The sequence below is a fragment of the Asparagus officinalis genome, chromosome 8 (assembly GCF_001876935.1).
Source record: "Asparagus officinalis chromosome 8, Aspof.V1, whole genome shotgun sequence".
Lineage (NCBI taxonomy): Eukaryota > Viridiplantae > Streptophyta > Magnoliopsida > Asparagales > Asparagaceae > Asparagus > Asparagus officinalis.
Window position 1 is genome coordinate 113,794,115 of NC_033801.1, and position 21,363 is coordinate 113,815,477.

The following is a 21,363-nucleotide window of genomic DNA, read 5'->3' on the forward strand; positions in this document are numbered from 1 at the left end:
GTATAATAGAAAATAGTAAATTATTATATAATAAATTATAATAATATATTTAATATATTATTATATTAAATATATAAACACTATATTATAATACAATATTTAATATCATAAAAATACTACAATAATATTTTTATTCTAACTAATAAAATATATATTAAATAATATAAAGTAATATTATAATAATATAATATTAATATTATAATCTATAAAATATTATTAATCTCATTGTCCCAATGAATAACACATTAAAGTGAAATATCAATCTCATTGTCCCAATGAATAACAAGATAAAGTAAAGTACTAAAAATTATCTCACTTACCCTAAAATTACACCAACCAATAAGCGCCCAAGTACGCATGTGATCCTCACTAGATAAGTCTTGCCCTCAAACTCTAGTTTTCTCCACTCTTTAGTTTCCACTTCGTCTTTTGAGAAAAGAGAAACTTTTTTGCTTCTCTTACTGTTTTTACACCCAAAATTAACATCATCCTTCTCTCACACAAAAACAAGTGAAATTCCACCCTGAAAAAGTTGAAGTTGAAAAAAATGTTCTCTCCAATTTTTGCGTGAGAATATTGTTAGATATTTTGTTAAGAAAAGACAATTTTGCCTTCATGAATAGTAATAAAATTTTATAATTAAAACATGTTTTAATTAGCAATTAAAAATATGTGTAACGGCTATATAATTATGGGGAACGTTACAAAATTTATGACGAACGTTATGGAATTAATTACGGGTTTTGTAACGTCTTTTCCAACCCTATATATATCCGTATGTTGAGCTCAAAATGATAAGGAAAAATATACAACAAGTTTTTCTTGTTTTTCTTCTCTCCCCTACATATTATTTTCATCTACATCTTAGTTTTATTTTATGGGCAACTTCCTTCATCTGAGCTGAAGCTCTGCACTCTCGCCCGAGTGTAGAGGCCGGCCGTTTCCGGGGGTTTTTACCGCTAGGGGGAGGGAACATCTGCGTAGGGGGAGGGAACATCTGCGTCAGGGCGATAGGCGAGTTCTCAATCTTCTAGGGCAGTGAATACACGACTGCTCCCGTCAGGCCTAATTTTTCTTATCTCTTATTTATATTTGCTTGTTGTGGCTATGGAAGTTAGCTGAGAAGCTCACTAGTGAAGATAACAAATTTCTCCTGGCAACAGGGCCGGGCCTGGGCTATGGCAGGGGGCGTAACCGCACAGGGCCCCGCTGAAAGGGGGCCCCAAAATTTCATAGGGTCCATTAGTTTATTAAATTTTGTATGACCCAAAATCTGGCCCAATAATATTTATAAGCTAAAACTTAGTCATTGAATTGAAATATTGAATTGCCTTATTAATTGCATTATTGTCGTTTAAGTTTAGTTTATTAAATTTTGTATGACCCAAAATCTGGCCCAATAATATTTATAAGCTAAAACTTAGTCATTGAATTGAAATATTGAATTTCCTTATTAATTGCATTATTGTCGTTTAAGTTGCCGAGAAGCACGGGATTGATTTAATCAATCAAACTAACTAATCCCTCCTATAAGGCTATAATGCAAATCTGGAGAGTGGACTCCTCTTTTTTTGCAACAAATTTTATTCAGCCGTTTGACATGTAATTTTTTAACCGTTTGATATTTAATTTTTACTCCTAACATTAAATAATTATTAATCTCTCTCCACTATATAAAGGGATTATATTTCATAGGATAATCAAGAAAAGTTTGTCTATTAAACTTCTCCATCTAAAATTTGTTCTCAAAGATACATTGCAATTATTTCATTGGCTATTTGGGCATTGTCATACACTTAATCAGGTGCTATTATTCCTTTTCTTTTTACTAAGTTATTTGATTGTAATTGTTTCTGTTATTTGTCTTAAATCTCATAGAATTGTTTAGTTATTTATTTAAAGAAAATGGCACCTCGAAAATATTTATGCGGAAATGAAAAAAGAAAAAAGAAAAAACGAGTAGAAGAACTAATATAGTCACAAAAAGGAGCCATTGATAGATTTCGAAAATATTTATGAATAAATGAAAAAATAAAAAAGAAAAAAACGAGTAGAAGAACTAATAGAGTCACAAAAAGGAGCCATTGATAGATTTTTATCAAAAAGTTCTAACATTCCTGTAGTTAGTGGATCAAATGAAAATTTAAGTGATGAACATATTGTTTCAAGTGAAGATGTTAATGAGCAGTTAGGTGATGATCATGATCAGGGCCAATCTTTACCAAATTTTCATGATGATAATACTATGCAGAGTGAATTTAATAATGAAAATTTAGGTGATGATAGTCAATCTTTACCACATTTTGATATATATGAACCTAGTACTTAGAAAAATCTTGATAACAAAGCTAGAGACATTTTAGTTGAGAAGGGATTTGACAGAGAATTGAATATTGACTTTCCTTTAGACGGAGACCGTAGGCATTTTTCATATGCACATTATTCTAGAAAATTGAGTAATGGAGAAATAAGTGATCGAAAATGGTTGATTTACTCTAAACTCGTTGATAAAGTCTTTTGTTTTTGTTGTAAATTATTCAAATCTAATAGCAATACGACTTTATTGGCAAATGAAGGATTGAAAGATTGGAGTCATATTGGCAAGAGACTATCTGACCATGAAAATAGTATTGAGCATATGACTAATATGAGCTCTTGGAATGAGCTAAGATTAAGGTTGGGAAAAAAAATGAAACAATTGATAATGAGTTGCAAAAACAAATTATGATGGAAAAAGAACGATGGCGACAAGTTTTGATTAGAATAATAGCCGTCATAAAATGTCTTGCTAAGAATAATTTGGCTTTTCGAGGATCTAATGAGAAGCTTTATCAAAATAATAATGGTAATTTTTTGGGACTTATTGAGATGATTGTAGAATTTGATGTAGTAATGCAAGAGCATGTTAGACGTGTTCAAAATCATGAAGTTCATTATCATTATCTTAGCAACAAAATACAAAATGAGTTGATTTCTAGTTTAGGCCTTGCTGTTAGGAGCTCTATCATTAAGAAAATTAAAGAAGCAAAATATTTTTCTGTGTAGTTAGTGGATCAAATGAAAATTTAAGTGATGAACATATTGTTTCAAGTGAAGATGTTAATGAGCAGTTAGGTGATGATTATGATCTTGATGTTGATGATATTAGAGGCCAAGGTTATGATAACGGTTCTAACATGAAAGGTAAACATCAAGGTGTTCAGAAAAGATTACTTGAAATTAATCTGAGAGCATTATATATGCCATGTGCTTGCCATAGTCTCAATCTTACTCTTAATGATATGTCACATTCATGTGTTAAAGCTATCTCATTTTTTGGAGTTGTGCAACGTATATATTCATTATTTTTGAGTTCTACTAAGAGGTGGAAGATTTTAATTGATAATGTTCCTTCATTTACTGTGAATCTTTGTGTAATTACCCGTTGGGAGAGTAGAGTGAAAAGTGTAAAAGCCATTAGATTTCAAGCTCCTCACATAAGATTGGCTTTGTTAGAATTATATAAAACTTCAGAAGATGCGAAAACAAAGAGTGAAGCTGAAAGTTTGGTCACTGCAATTGAGAACTTTGAATTTTTACTTGGTATGATTATTTGGTATGATGTTTTGTTTGCTATTAACATGGTTAGCAAAAAAATTACAAAATAAAAATATGAATATTAACACTACTATGAATCAGGTGAGAGACGTGATGTTATATTTTGAAAATTTTAGAAATGATGGGTTTGAGAAGAGTTTGGATATTGCTAGAAGTGTTGCATTTGATATGAATGTGGATCCTACATTTCCAACAAAACGTCGTATCATTAGGAAAAAACAACCTGGTGAAACTGATCATGATGAAGAAATACAATCCACAGAGGAATCTTTTAGAGTTAATTATTTTTTAATTGTTGTGGATATGGCAATCAATTCATTAAAAGAGAGATTTGAACAACTAAAGACATTTGAAAGTATTTTTGGGTTTTTATGTGATTCAGATACTTTGAAGTCATTGGATGATAGTAAATTAAGAAATTGTTGCAATCATCTTGAAAGTGTTTTATCTCATAATGATTCATCTGATATTGATCTTAATGATATGTTTTCTGAATTAAGAGTGCTACAAAAAACTTTACCAGAAGTGTCAATGACAGCAATCCAAATTTTGGAATTTGTTAAGCAAGCTGATTGTTATCCAAATATTTCAATTGTCTATCGAATCTTATTAACTGTGCCTGTATCTGTAGTAACAGCGGAGAGAAGTTTTTCAAAATTGAAGTTGGTCAAAACCTACTTGCGTTCAACAATGGCACAAGAAAGATTGAACAATTTGGCTATTCTAAGCATCGAGAATGAGATGTTACAAGACATAGACGTTGATTGTATTATTAATGACTTTGCATCAAATAATGCTCGAAGAAATTGTTTTAAGTAATTTTGTAATCTTATATTCATTTCATTTCAATAAAATATCTTTGTTATAAATAGACAGTTTATCAGTTAAGGGCCCCATTTTTTAATTTTGCCTAGGGCCCCAAAAATCTTAGGACCGGCCCTGGTTTAGTCTACTCTTGACAGGAAGAGCATTGCGTGATTAACACCTTATTGACCATCCTAATCAAACTGACTTTTTCTTCCTCAGAGCAATGAATGAAAATGAGAAGAAACGGAAAATAAAATAAAACAGAAGAGAATAAAAAGAAAGCTCGGTATAAACATACATCTAAATTAATTTTGTGAACCCATTTAAGAATAGGAACAAGTGGTAAATTTTAGTGAATGAAGAGAAATAGAGCACCAAACTTGAATTTCTCTAAACTTTTCATGATAATTTGGACGAAGGGCCAGGAGCTGGTTCAGACAACTCTTGTCGCATCAAATTACGGTCACGAAAAAATTACATTGGCCCAGTCACGTTCAGGTGAGACTTGGTCCTTAATTGAATGTTCAAAGTAGAGGCTCCTCCCATTTGGGATTGGTATGCAGGTAACGTTATAGGCCTAATCACTACTATTCAAATCATCAACATATTTAGATTATGACTTCTATCCATCATAATTTTTAAAACGTATCTGACAACCTAAGTCTAATCATCACGAAAGTTTAAGAACAGATAGTCAATGTTCTTTTTCCAATCAATTACCGTCAGAATAGAGCTATGATCCAAAATTAAATCACCATTATATCTCTATTTCACCGTGATTATGGGCATGTTTGGTTCAAAACAATTGGTTGGAAAACATATAGAAAATAACTGACCAACTTTTTCTATGTTAGATTGATCGAAAAGTATTTCTACTCCTCAGTTTGGCTCAGCAGATATTTTTTAAAAAGGTTTTTGAAAACGTTAAAAATTGATACGTTTTGTGGAATAGCCAATTCAGTCTTTTTAGGGTTGAATTGGGTGGAAAGTGAATTAAAAATTAATGAAAAAATGGCAAATATTTTTTAGGGATTTCCAACGGGAACATTTGGGGGAATTATAAGCTCACCGCCTTTATTTCCCCCCAACTCTTTCTTTCTTGCCGCTATAAGAGAAACTTCCATCTATTTGTCTGTGAAGCACCTTGATAAAATCCTAAAATCCACCCATAATTGTGAAGGAAAATGGGGTTGCATCTCTCATCTAATGGCTAGGGTTTACTATGGCTACAATTCCTCTTGATTCCTCACTATTTTTTCACTTGTCCCATCTTCAAGATCAGATTGAGTGGATCTTTTGGGGCTAATCTCTCTGAAGTTCATCTCCCTTACTATAAGAATGGCATCAAAGCTGTGTTTAAGTTAAAAAATTTCCTTTTTCCCAGATCTACAATGAGTTGTTCCAATTCTTTGAAAAAAAAAATCTCAGTTTACAAGTAATAATTGCTTAGGTTTTTTGGTTAATGAGTTAGAAGATGTAACTTTTCATGTTAGCTTCAAATTTACTGTTAATATTCTCAGTTTTTTTGGATTTAATTAGGAAGATAAATATTTTGAAAATTTGAGGTTGCATGCAATAGAAAAATGGTTAATTTTAGAAAATCCCCCTCTACTAATCACTAAAATCAGGAAACCTCTAGCCGCTACTAAGCCCTAATCGCCAAAAGAAATAAAATACAAGTGTTTATATGAGTTGTATATGCTCTTGCATGCAAATTATATCAGATTATGAATGAATTACCATGTACGTAAGTTATTTGTTTTACATTAATATTTAGACTAAAAGTTATATATGTATGAATGTGGTACATATATATGATGGTCATGCGGATTATCAGATTGTGAATGACTTTAGTTTTTTATAGATGGATAATGTGGAGGAAGAGATGGTCATGCGGATTATCTCTACTAGTGGTATGACTGTTTTACTTACTATGGTCACTATGTTGAGGAGATATCAATGTAGGAGGAGGAGAATCACTCATGAACATGGTGGTTTAAATTCAATGAATAGGTTTATGAGGAACTATCACTTGCTTAATTTGTGTAATGACTAGTTTTAGTGATAGTTGTCTAGACTATGTTAGAATGCGGCCCAAGACTTTTCATAAACTTGCGCGACTGATGAGGAGGAAGCGCCTACTAAAAGACACAAGACATGTTGCAGTTGAGGAACAACTTGCAATCTTCTTGAATATAATGGGCCATAAAACAAAAAAAGTAGAAATATATGGTTTAACTTCATTAGATCGGGGGAAACCGTTAGTAAATACTTCAACATTGTGCTGGAAGCCATGAATTAGAAGTTCCCACCGAAATTGAGAACAATCCTTCATTTTGTGCAGCTGGGGATATATTTTGTGTTGTTGGGAGATATATTTGTGCAGCTAGGGGTCTAAGTATTTTGTGCAGCTGGGGGTCTTAAGTATTTTGTGAACACTCAGGTCAACGCTCATTTTGGCTTAATGATGTGTAATATTCACATACATTTCTCTTACTTCATTGATACAATTTCAGTTTTAGGAACAAGATTGTATATTATAAGTGGTACGTAATATCCACAGTTTCAATTGTATGAATTTTAGTTTAGAAACGAGACTGATACAATTCCACTTTTAGAAACAAGATTGTATATTGTAAGTGGTGTACATTGATGAATGTTGTGATTTGAATTAGGTATTTTTTGTTGAAGTGTACATAATTGGCTCCAAAGCAAAATCATTGTGATCCTCATAGCAGTTGGGCAACTAAATGACCAGTGAAATGATTCAATAATTAGGTGTACATACCCCTTGCGTTAGGCCATTGTTTGTAATTCAAGTTGTATATTGTAAGTGGTATTCTCGCCACTGGTTTTTTTTTATACAAAATTCTAATGATGTTTTGCAATACCAAACTGAGGAATAGGAACATATGTCTTTTCTGAAAATGTTCATTTCCTTTTTTTCAAGTTTGATCCAAATCAAGGATTTGTGATTTGAGAGGTTTCTCACTTCCTTTTTATGTGCGAAACAAAGCTAAAAAAAATCCAGGAAATGTTTGAAAAACTCAAAAAAAGATTTTTTTTCATTCAAATTCTATTCTTCTAAAACTTGGAAATGAAACAAACATGCCCTAAGCCGGAGCATTATTAGTACCGAGTGTCACAGTGCCCCCGTCAAAGCGCGCATCTTTTTTCTAAGCGGCCATTTGGTTGGTTTCCTAAAAACTAAGAAAAGGAAATGGAAACACAAAAATAGCATGGAAAGATAACGTGGAGTCCACTTTTCTATTCTTAAGCCTATTTCCTTAGTTTTTGTTAGGAATTGGGTTTTCATACTTTTGGGGTCCGCTAAACTATTCATATCTCTATATGATTATGATACATGCATTGCTTTTTTTTTTCTTTTTTTTTAACCAAAGAAAAGCAGTAGAAACCATTTCGTAAATGGTTTCCTATAATTGGTTTCCACCATTTTTATCCCATAGGTTTTCCAATTAGTAAGCAACATGTTTTTACAATGCGATGAATTCCCAAAAACACATCTAGTTTTGACCAACATCAATATTTTCATTACCCCTCTAACCTATCCAAGTTCTGATGTATAAATCACATTCATTAACATTCATTGTATATTAACAATAACTAGACCGATTAACTGCATGTTTTACTAGTCACATCCATGCCGGCAAAACCATTAATAGGAGACACGACAGCTTCCGTTTCTCAGTATTGGAAGTAAAAAGTAGGTTATAGAAGTAACTTTCAAAACTATGAAGTAGAAAGTAGTGAAAATAGCATTTTTTGTTTGTTTCATATATTTTTAGAAGTAATTGAAGTAGAACTTCTTCCTCTTCATTTACTTTTTTTGTTTGGATAACATTTGGAAATATTACTAGGAAGTAATTAACACATGTTGCTTCCATAATTTTAAAGTCACACCATGCTCTTTAATTTGATCTAGCATGTTATAACCAGCTTCATGCCGCTATGACCCCTCGCCACTTGAGAGCAAGAAGAATCCTTCAACCACATAGCTTCAAAATAATTGTTTACCTCTCGCCTACGATGAGACTCAGAATGATCATAAATTCCTATAAATCTTCAATTTCCCTCCTCCCTCGCTCCTTTGATCGTAACATCAACGTGGTATTTAGACAAAGAATTAATAGATAAATTGTTCTCTTCATCCCAAAGAAAAGCTGGCCGACGACCATCAAAAATTATTATAAAATAATTGTTAAAATTAAGAGAATTTTATCAATGAAAAGTTGTTAGAAGTAACTATTAAAGGAAATATTAATAAAATAATTTATTTATTTCCTAATAAATATGTATTTCAACTATTTCCGAGCTACTTCTGCGTATTGAGGATTGAAAAAAATATTTTAGAAGTAAGGATAACACGTAGGCGCCACATAAGCGTTTAAGGAAGTATTGGAAGTAAGTTTTTCAGAGAACCAAACTTACTTTTTTGCTTGGAAGTAGCAGAAGTAGCATATACTTCTTTTACTTTAGCTACTTTATAATTACTTCCGTGCAAACAAACAGACACTAAGGGGGTGTTGGTTCAAATGCCAAAATTATAGAATTTATAATTCTGTATGGGATTTGAAATCCGTACGTTTTTTCTAACATGGTTTGAGATTTCTAAAATGTTTTTTGATTCATCAATATTGTAGGATAACAAATACTACAAATTGTAATATTTTGTTTGGTTCAAACTCAAATTGTAGCATTACAAATTTTAGAATTTGAAATCTATAGTTGAACCAAACAAAATTTAGGATTTTCAAAAGAATGATAGGTGAATATAAGAACCTTTGGTGATCTTACCTCCCAATAAGAGAACAAATAAATTATATTGCAATTGGGGTAACCATACTCATTCATTTAAACTCTTAACGGCTATAAACGGTCATGAATGGTCATATTTTGCCAGTAGCTATAAAAATAACCCAATTTCACTAACTTCATGAGTAGTTTTTTTTAAGCAAGAAGCCTCCACACGTCATCTTTTAGCAACTAGAATGGAGATGCAAAAATGGTACAACTATAAAATCCCGACACCCTTGAAGCAATGCCAAAATGGCAAAAATATTGGTCGTTACTATTAGGGTTGTGCTAAGTATCCAAAGAAAGAATGTAATTTCTTTCAATGGGTTCATGATGATGGTAATTGCACAAAGAGTATCGACAAAGGCAGCATGGAAGTATTGGTTAAAGATAAGAAAAACTCAAAATTAGGAAATTGAAGTCAGAGTTAAAAGTTGCAAAATGTCAAACTCTAATTCAGAAAAGGTGTGTACTCTTTAATTTTTTTTCGTATTTCTATATTTTATGCTTTGTACTTGCAAAATGTATTGAAGCTGAAATAAAAATTTTATTCTATCAAATTCAAAACTCCAAAACTAACCTGAGACAATATAAAAAAATCAAAGACAAATAATAATGTAGAGGCTCAAAAAATGGTTATTTTTTCAACACTTATGTAATAAAATTGATTATAGATTGCATTCAAATAATGGACTGCCTCACCTAAAAAATACAAATGCAATCTAGACTGCACTTTTATTATTGAATGCCTCCTGTAAACAATAAAATCCCATTGTAGGTGGCATTATCAAAATGTGATCGATCATCATAGCTAAAACCGAAAATAGCAATAACTTATAACTAGCAAGAAAAATTTAGCAACACCATCATCATAGCTGAAACCGAAAATAGCAACAACCAACATTTAGGCTGCTACCAAGCAATCAGCAAGTAACCAGCATAACACTCATAAACTAAACAATCTGAATACAGCAACCAGCAAGAAAGAAACATAAAGCAACAAGTTGAATATGGCAACCATCAAGAAAGAAACAGAAAGCAACTAGCTAAATATAGCAACCAACAATAAAGGAACAGAAAACAACCAGTTTAATTCCACAGGCACGAAAATAACCAACTGTGCAATTTTCCCAGCTCAAACCCGCAAGCTGATTACAATAAGTATCAAAATAACTAAGGCTGCAAGCAACCAGCTCAAACCCATAAATAATAAAGAATTGAAAGGATGCAAGCAACCAACTCTAACTCACAAGCTGAATTGATGCGGCATAAACATGTACCAAAAATGTTGCAAGTGCACAACCGTGTCAAGTTATAGTATAAAAGGTTATCGATCCCACGAGAAAGGTGTTTTGTAGGAAAAAAATATAAATTGGTTCTTATGTTGTGTGCGTGACAAATATGAGTGATGAGTGAATGTGATTATGGAGAGATAGATGTTGGACCCTAGAGGGGGGGGGGGGTGATTAGGATCACAAGGCTATAATTGTGCAATAAAATTAAGACAAACAAAACACAATATCCAAAAGCAATCAAAATAGAGGAAATAGAGTTAGGAATCGTTATCCTGTGACGCGCGATGTGTTAACGAGGTTCGGTCCGCTGTCCTACGTCTCCGCTCCCCACTCTCGAGGAGAAATACACTACACAACCCGGTTTGAAAGCCGAAACTTCTACTACACAGCGATCCCCTCACGATCTCACACTACACAGTTGATCTCACTAGATCACACTCCCACACAATTGATCTCTACAAGATCAAGCTCTCAAAATAGTAGAAATGGTGTAAAAACCCTCTCTTTACAATGTCCCTATGGCAAAGAGAAGATCACGCTGAAGCTGGGATGTGAAACACAAAAACTCAGAAAGAAACAGGTTTGAAAATTGAGCTCTGTAAAAACGTTCTCTGAAATATTTTGAAAGAGATGGGACAATGAGGAAAAAGAAGAAGATAGGTTTAAATAGAAAATCACAGCTGTTTGAAACCCATACCCAATTCCCTAAAACCTGGAAACAGAACAGCGCTGAGATCGTGTGAAATTGGCGCTGAAGATCTGTACCATATGACCGTTTAAAACAAGCGGCGGTCGACCGTGACTTTTTCGCGGTCGACCGCGAGACAGCCCAGACTTTCGCGGTCGATCGTGGCGGTCGACCGTGGGAAATTTTGATCTCACGGTCGACCGCGGCGGTCGACCGTGAAAGTTTTTGCTGCCCACTGACGAGTGAGCTCAGGCGCGGTCGACCGTGAGCTGATATATAAAATTTTACAGTTTTGAATAGTTTTCTAATTTTAAAACAGTGTTTAAAAATATCAAATAAATTTCAAAAAATGTAAAACTTTGGGAAATAATTGTAGAAATGATAATAAACATGCTACAATGACTGGTTTCCAAAAAAGACTTCCCAAATGAAAAATATCATCATTTTACAAAATAGGCCAAAACATGAAAATGTAAACATGTGAATTTTGACATTTTGGCTAAACCATGTTTTGAAACTTTGCACAATGATTATGTAGACTTAATAAAATATGTATATGATTATTGTTAAGTCCAAAAACTAAGAATACAATATTTTTACAAATACAATAGAAAATGAAACATATGAGTATGTATATGAAAATATATTTGTTTCATATCTAAGTAGTTAAACCAAATCACAATAATAAATATGAAATATGTAATTTCATATTTGTAAACATGAAAACCCAAAACCATGCATATATATATATATATATAACAATATGTATACATAGAAACCAAATACGTGTGTGTTTATGATATTGAGCTTAAGGTACTTAACACACATAATATAAAACCTAAACTAAGTTACCCAAGCTAGATCTTGATCTTCAATAAGCTCGACTTGGTACACTTGCGGATGAAGCTTGAACTTGATCTTTAACTTTGAATTGCGTAGGCTTCACTCCACAATTCCGCCAACCTCCATTTGATATGATCGTTATGGCGCAATCCATCCAACCTCCAATATATTGTTTGTCTATAATAAATAACAAAATACAAACACTAGACAAACAATATTAGATGTAAATTATTTGTTAAATCATCATCAAAACAAGAAGGCCAACAATCTCCCCCTTTTTGATGATAACAAACAATTTACAAAAAGGATATATGCATGAAAGGAAATGAATATATAAATTATAGTTCACATGCATATAAACAAGGAAATGTATACTCACAATATTTCTCCCTCTTTGATAACATCAAAAAGGGGACAAAGGGATGAAGAGAGCGAAAGCCCCCCTATCAATATGCATGGGTGAGTTTAACAACAATAATAGAATAGGGAAGACTCCCCATATCAAAATGTCATATAGAATATATGCAATAAAAGATCATGACAATAACATGTGAGTAAGCATAAATGAAAGATATGCTAAACATAACTCACATACAAACAAGACAATGAGAACACATATTAATATATCATTTATGAAAGAAGTGTCTCATTATACAATTATAAAAACATAGAGTATAAAAATAGATTGATGAAATCAAAAGAGGAACATGAGAATCATGCAAAAAGTTTTCCAATGAAAAACCAATCAACCAATGAAATCATAAATCAAATGAAATCCATAAAAACATAAAACCAAACCATCATTGATTTTCAAAAATCAAGAGAGGCAACTATATCTAGCTCTTAAACTAGTATCAACCCATATAAAAAGTGAAATCATAAATCAAATGAAATCCATAAAAACATAAAACCAAACCATCATTGATTTTCAAAAATCAAGAGAGGCAACTATATCTAGCTCTTAAACTAGTATCAACCCATATAAATATTTTTAGCACCCGGTAAACAAGATTTGGGAATAAACACCCAATAAACCCGGAGGGTATATAATTATAAACCTCTCATTTAAAATCAAAACTAATAGTCATGAAAACAAAATAATTAATCAAAGAATTTTTTTTTTCATATTCAAAGATTTCAAAGCATAATTTTCAAAACCAAGACAAAGAAAAATAAAAATCACTAAAGTACTTGGTTTTAAAAATCAAATTTGTTTTGGTACCCAAGAATTCTTGGTACCAAGAGATTTAGGGACATGACCCCTATCTTTTAAGCTCAAAGCTCTAGGGTTATGAACCCTCTTGGGCACATGTGGTGCACTAACACGGTCAAAGCAATAATCACTCAAATAACCCTTTCGATTGTAATTTGTGCAATAAAAAAGATCCATTTGTTTTTGTGGACCATTAGCTCGTGCACGAGAATCATTTGCAAATAAAGATTTTTCTTTTAAATTATTTTGTGAATGAGAAACATCATTAAACAAAGGTGGTTTACTTGAGAAATTTGGTAAGTTTGAATATTTTTTCAAATCATAACAAAACTTCGCCAAATGGCTAAATCTACCACATATATCATATTTAAACACATGAGCATGCTTATGATGAACTTTATGAGTGCGTGCATGTACATATGTGTGTGATGAAGAAGCCTTATGAGATGCACAAGAAGCATTAGCAATCTTAGGTTTGTGTGCATCATAGCAAAATTTAGCAAGGTGGCCTTTACGACCGCAAATAGAGCATTTGTAAACTTTGCTATACAAGTGTGCATAATGAGTGTTAGATTTAGAAGTGTCAACACGGGACTTTGCACACAAGTCCATAAGTTTCTTATGGTTAATAATGCATGAATTTAGAGTTGAATCTAAAGAGGTAATACGATTTTTAACATCATTCAACTCATCATTAGGCACATATGCATTAACATTAGAAGTAGAACATAAATAGTCATTTATGAAAGAAGCAGTATCATTTTGTATGTTCTCTACTTCTAACATGGTATTATCTTTTTCATGAGATAAGCTAGTTATAGATGTGGTTAATTTTTCATTTTCCAAAATTAACATGTTATTGTTTTCTTTAAGCATGGTATTTTCTTTTGCAATGACATCCAATTTTGACATTAGCTCCTCATGATCGGATTCTAAATTATCATGCTTGCTTTTTAAATCAATAAAGTCATTCTGTAATTTTTTGTAGGTATGCAATAATCTCTCACTAGCACAAGCAAGTTTATCACTAGATAAATCATTAATGGAATCGAACTCGCAAACCTCACTAGGGCTATCGCCTAGTGGTCGTGTGCATGATGATTCATATAAACTTGAAGCCGGATCCTCCAAAGCTTGTCGGATCGCCTCCAAGTCCCCTTGATGTACTTCAATAAGTTTCCATAAGTTGTAAACACTATCAAAATGAACAAACTTGTTAGACATAGATGAATCAAGAGCATTTAGCAAATATTCTAACAAAATATTGTTCATTATAAATAATCTTTTATCATTTTTATTCCACTTGATGTACTTCAATAAGTTTCCATAAGTTGTAAACACTATCAAAATGAACAAACTTGTTAGACATAGATGAATCAAGAGCATTTAGCAAATATTCTAACAAAATATTGTTCATTATAAATAATCTTTTATCATTTTTATTCCACTTGGATTTTTCCAATGTGGGCACAATATAAGCACAATCAATGACTTCTCATAAATTGATATTTTTAGATTGAATAAATATTTTGAATCTAAAACACATTGAGCATAAGGGAAAACATTGAATTTAGAAGCAATACTAGAATCATAGCCTAAACAAGATGCATCATTCATATCCATATTTGTAAAAAAATATGCAAGCAAGATATAAATGCAATCAAAACAAGATTAGTATAAAAAGATAAGTTGGACCTTTACCTCAAGGTGATTAGACCTTAAATCAAATAGCACCAAGCTCTGATACCAATTGTTAGACCCTAGAGGGGGGTGATTAGGGTCATAAGGCTATAATTGTGCAATAAAATTAAGACAAGCAAAACACAATATCCAAAAGCAATCAAAATAGAGGAGATAGAGTTAGGAATCGTTATCCTGTGACGCGCGATGTGTTAACGAGGTTCGGTCCGCTGACCTACGTCCCCGCTCCACACTCTCGAGGAGAAATCCACTACACAACCCGGTTTGGAAGTCAGAACTTCTACTACACAGCGATCCCCTCACGATCTCACACTACACAGTTGATCTCACTAGATCACACTCCCACACAATTGATCTCTACAAGATCAAGCTCTCAAAATAGTAGAAATGGTGTAAAAACCCTCTCTTTACAATATCCCTATGGCAAAGAGAAGATCACAATGAAGCTGGGATGTGAAACACAAAAACTCAGAAAGAAACAGGTTTGAAAATTGAGCTCTGTAAAAACGTTCTCTGAAATATTTTGAAAGAGCTGGGACAATGAGGAAGAAGAAGAAGATAGGTTTAAATAGAAAATCACAGCTGTTTGAAACCCATACCCAATCCCCCAAAACCTGGAAACAGAACAGCGCTGAGATCGTGTGAAATCGGCGCTGAAAATATGTACACGATGACCGTTTAAATTAAGCGGCGGTCGATTACCAGAAGTCAAGAGACTTTCGCGGTCGACCGTGACGGTCGACCATGGGAAATTTTGATCTCATGATCGACCGCGACGGTCGACCGTGAAAGTTTCTGCTGCCCACTGACGAGTGAGCTCAGGCGCGGTCGACCGTGAACTGATATATGAAATTTTACAGTTTTGAATAGTTTTTTGATTTTAAAACAGTGTTTAAAAATATCAAATAAATTCTAAAAAATGTAAAACTTTGGGGAATGATTGTAGACATGATAATAAACATGCTACAACGACTGGTTTTCAAAAAGGACTTCCCAAATGAAAAATATCATCATTTTACAAAATAGGTCAAAACATGAAAATGTAAACATGTGAATTTTGATATTTTGGCTAAACCATGTTTTAAAACTTTGCACAATAATTATGTAGACTTAATAAAATATGTATATAATTATTATTAAGTCCAAAAACTAAGAATACAATATTTTACAAATACAATAGAAAATGAAACATATGAGTATGTATATAAAAATATATTTGTTTCATATCTAAGTAGTTAAACCAAATCACAATAATAAATATGAAATATGTAATTTCATATTTGTAAACATGAAAACCCAAAACCATACATGTATATATATAACTATATATATACATAGAAACCAAATACGTGTGTGTATATGATATTGAGCTTAAGGTACTTAACACACATAATATAAAACCTAAACTAAGTTACCCAAGCTAGATCTTGATCTTCAATAAGCTCGACTTGGTACACTTGCGGATGAAGCTTGAACTTGATCTTTAACTTTGAATTGCGTAGGCTTCACTCCACAATTCCGCCAACCTCCATTTGATATAATCGTTATGGCGCAATCTATCCAACCTCCAACATATTGTTTGTCTATAATAAATAACAAAATACAAACACTAAACAAACAATATTAGATGTAAATTAATTGTTAAATCATCATCAAAACAAGAAGGCCAACAATAGAGAGAGTGGAACTGATAGTGTGTAAATCGGCACAAAATGTAAGTGAGAGTGGATGTGACAAAGAATGAATGATTTTTACAAGGAAAGATGCATAAAATCAAGAATCAAAAAGGAGAATTAAGAATAAAAAGAAAATTCAAGAAATTAAAGATGGCGGATTCAATTAAAGATATGGGTAATCTAGAATTGAATCCACTTCTTAGAAAATAGTGATTCTCTAGAGGGTTCTAGCCTAAAGGCAAATCAAAGAAAATAAAAAATAAACAAAAATAAAAACTAATCCCAAGAGGGTTCTAGCATCAAGGCGAATAGTGCAAGAAAATAAAATCTAAACTATAAAATAAATTGCAAAAACTAAGCTACAAAATAAATTGTAAGAATTAAATGCGAGAAAATAAAGACATGAAATAAATCTAATCTATAAACATGAAATAAATCTAAGGCAAGAGAGTTCTAGCCTCTTGGCTATTTAACAAGAAAATAAAATCTAGCTACAAGCATAGAAATAAATCTAAACTAATAAACAATAAAAAAGAAATAAAAGAGAAAAATAAAAGAAATGCAAACCTCCAAATAATTCTTCATCTTCATCTTCATCATCCAACAAAGAGAAGAAATATTTAAAATGGTGAAAAAATTATTTTATTAATTGTAACAAAAGTTACAAATTTGGAAGACCATCTCAATTAAAAGTGGCACTCCTCTCCAAATGGAGTTACAAAAATTTTCACACCCTCAACCCCTCACTCCCTACCCTTATTTATAGTGAATGAGAGCCATTGGATTAAAATCTTATCCAAAACAAGCAAATTTTAGCCATTGATCTGTAACAGAACGACATAGGTATCGATACCAGCATCGATGCTGGTATCGATATGGGTATCGATGCTGACGTCGATGCTGGCATCGATACCCATATCCCTCCTTTTGTAATCCGTTGATTTCCTCTTTCATTTGGCTTTGGCTTTGGGCTTTTGGACTTGGGCTTGGGTTCTTTTATGTATTTGCATATATTCTTCATTAATTCATGGGCTTTGTTGAGAGAAAAGATATTGGGCTTTTTATTTTTGATTATCCTACAATTAAAGATAAAAATAATTATTAGTGCTATATTTATTCATATAAAATAGATAATGAGGGTATAAAATTATAATAAAATATGATTATCAAATACCCCCATACCTAAACTTTTGCTAGTCCTTTAGCAAAGAAAGAAAAAAAAAAGAAAATCTAACTCACTTTCGCAGGAATCACGATTGTATTTAGCGCATACAACAAGCCTTTAAACCCCTAGGTTACCCTAGTGGACGTGTTGTAGTCTCGTGAGGGTTTACAGTGAATATACCTATAAAATTCGGTCAACTTGCCAAATTAAAGAAGTCAGTAAATAACTAAATTCACTTGATAACTTTAGACAATCTAATTGAAGTCAGTTATCACTCAAGAAAATATTTTTATATATAACTTTAATGTAAACTTCCAAGAAAATCTTCTCATTATAATAATACAAAACCAAGCCAAACTTATAAATTTAATTTAAAAGTTTTGAAAAGAACATGCTAACTCTTTGTTTAAAATAATATTCAAGTTGCTTGATCTAAAATATTTTTCATGACCATATATACAAATATAACTATATATATAAAACATTTATTAGTATTTTTATTTTTTTTATTTTTTTATATTATTTTTTTAACACTTTCTTCCTTGGTGATTTTTTTCTACTTTAACGGGCTTTCTAAGCGACCATTTAATGAGTTTTGGGCCAATGAATCCCAATCCAATTAGGCTTAGGTCATTAAGTATGAAAATACTCATTGAGCTTAATTACTCGGTCAGTTTAGGCTTTATAAGATAGAATCACCTTGAATTCAAGAGTTTTTTTTCTTTCTTTCTTGTTTTTTCTTTTGGTGCCCATTTTTCGCAATTTTTTATATGTATATGTATATATATTCTAAAAAATATGTAACTCAAGACACTTTGAAAAATTATTTTTAACTCTAAGCTAAGCATGCATAAATTCCATTATTTTAAATAAAAATCTAAGTTAAGGCTTAAGTAAAGTATACTACTTTGAAAATCATTTCTTAAGAAATTTATTTAGAGTTATCATAAAAGGTAAACTTGAGTAAATAACAAACTAGAGATTAGAAAATTTAAAATTTATCAAATAAATCAATTATTACATAACTCTATCAATTTGGCAAGTGACGATATTTTTATAATTTTTTTAAGGAAAAGAGAAAAAATGATAAAAATACAACTAAAATTGTAAAATAAAGAGAAAAAATAACTAATTCCCACCCCCACACCTAAATTTTACATTGTCCTCAATGCAAACTTTATGATGCACAAAGTAAAGCAGATAAGAAGTGAAGTACTTACATTTGATCAGCTGATAAAAATATGTAATTATTACCTTTGGTCTGAGGAGGATAGAATCAAAAATTTATTCTTTTTTTCTCCTTTTTTTTCTTTTTTTTTATCTTTTTTTTTACAACTGAACAAGAAACTCTAAAATAAGAGAAGATTTTATTATGCTGAAATAAATAAAATAAACAATGTAGAATAAAATATTCAACATGAAGAGCTCATGTTCTACATTGAATCCTATCTTATTGCTGAAAATTTTTCCTCGGGTTTTAAACAAATTCAAAATGATATAATCAATACTATGCTGAAATTCCAAGCATATCAGGGTGTTCAATAATTCTTGTGGCAATGGAAGGTAGGTATTCAAAACGCGAGAGTCAACCTCGTGTTGAAAAATTTGAACGCGAGGGTCGAGACCCACATGGGATCCCAACCTCGCGTTTTCATTGAGTTAAAACGAGTCATCTTCCTCGTTATCAAGAACCCATTTAGGGTTTTCAGAGAACTTGCCAAGGCAAGTTATCGTGGTCAGCACTCACCACGACAGGGAGGCCCCTGCAGCGGCGATGTCGACGGCAAGGTTCCCGCACGAGCAAGAACACCGCCTCTTGGAGTTCGAACCCCTTCTCCGAGGTGCCATTGATGCAGTTGATCAGAAGAAGGTCCTTTGAACGAAGGAGACGAAGTTCGTCGGAGATTTCACCGAAATCAAACGAGAATTCTCGTTCTTGGAAATAGCCGAAAGTCTTTAAAGTCAATTGACTTTTGACGTGACCGTTCAGGTCTAGTTATAACAGCTGTCAAGCTGTTAAGAGGGCACGAGATTCTAGGAAGTGAATCCCAACCGTCTCCAAAACGCGAAGCTCACAGTCGCGTTCAAATTTCACAAGTGCAAGGCTCTAGCTAACGTCACGAAGGCTCGAACCTCGCGTTTCAAATATCAAACGCGAAGGTCACCCCAGCGTTGCAATTCTTCTAAACGAAGAATATGCACTTGTAAGCTCACTTAACAGAGTGTTAATCAAGACCTCTGTATTTCTTCAGCAGAATTCAAATTCTCATTGGGTTAATACTACACCCCAAAATCCACTTATCAATTCTCAAAAATAGAATGATAAGTCTCCAAATCATTGCCAATTTATTAGCTCTCCTCAGCAGAGCAATAAATAACTTGTTTTCAGTGGAGTAACAAACTTCCCCAAAATCCTACTCAAATCACAAGTATCACAATTCATCGCTCCGATGATAAAACACATAGCAGTTCTCCCCTGTGAGACCCTATAATATTCTTTCCCCACAAATGTCATGTTAAAATTACACCTCTGACAAAATCAACTTATCGATTCTCGTCAATAGAACGATAAGTCCTCAAAATTACCCTGATCGTAATATTTCTTCTGTCACGTTAAAACTACACCTCTGACAAAATCAACTTATCGATTCTCGTCAATAGAACGATAAGTCTTCAAAATTGCCCTGATCGCAATATTTCTTCTGTCACGTTAAAATTACACCTCTGACAAAATCAACTTATCGATTCTCGTCAATAGAACGATAAGTCCCCAAAATTGCCCTGATCGCAATATCTCTCTTGCTAAGTTTAAACTACACCTCTAGCATTTATAGACTTCTTTTAGTGTTTAAAGCAAAACATAACACAAGAAGAATTCTACCATTCAACCCCATTGCGGGAAGAAATTACTCCTCAGCAGTTTGAAACTTTCTAGAAGTATCTTAAACGATAATGAAGAGAGTTCGTTGCATCAGAACCATTGTGGAGATCTATTCTAAGTTAAGATCTCAGGCATTTCTCGTGATTTGTTACTTAAAATCAAAACATGATAAATGCAAGAAACAATGAGAAGCTAATATCACTTTTTATTCAAGAATCAAAAGAAAGTGATACAAGACAATCTTGTTCTTTATCAAAAGAACATTACAAGAGCAAAATTCACTCACGCATCAAATCAAAAGAAGTGAGTTGGGCCCTAATTTGATTTAGCTCCTCTTTGTGAGTGGTTCGTACCATAGCTTCAGCCTTTGCCCGGAGTTCTTCCTCGTTGGGTATGATGATGGCCGCTGCTTCATTCCTGGCTTGTGCCAAGGCTCGAGCCTGCGTATGATATTCCAAAGCGCCAGTGGTATTTTGGGTGCTAAGGATATTGATAACGTTTTCTTCACGGGAAAGTTCAGCCTTTAAGCGCAGGACTTCGGCCTCAGCTTCAACAAGTCTATCACGAAGCGAATTCATAGAAGTTGTCGAGCGTTCTAACTCTTCTTGCTTCCGAATATTACGCTCATGAAGCTCTGCAACTTGACGTTCTCTTTCAGCCAAGTCCCGCTCTACCGCCTCCC

The 21,363-nt window shown here is 32.7% G+C and overlaps 1 pseudogene; it reads left to right on the forward strand.

The window, feature by feature from the left end:
* Nucleotides 1,459–4,416, forward strand: LOC109821742 (annotated as a pseudogene).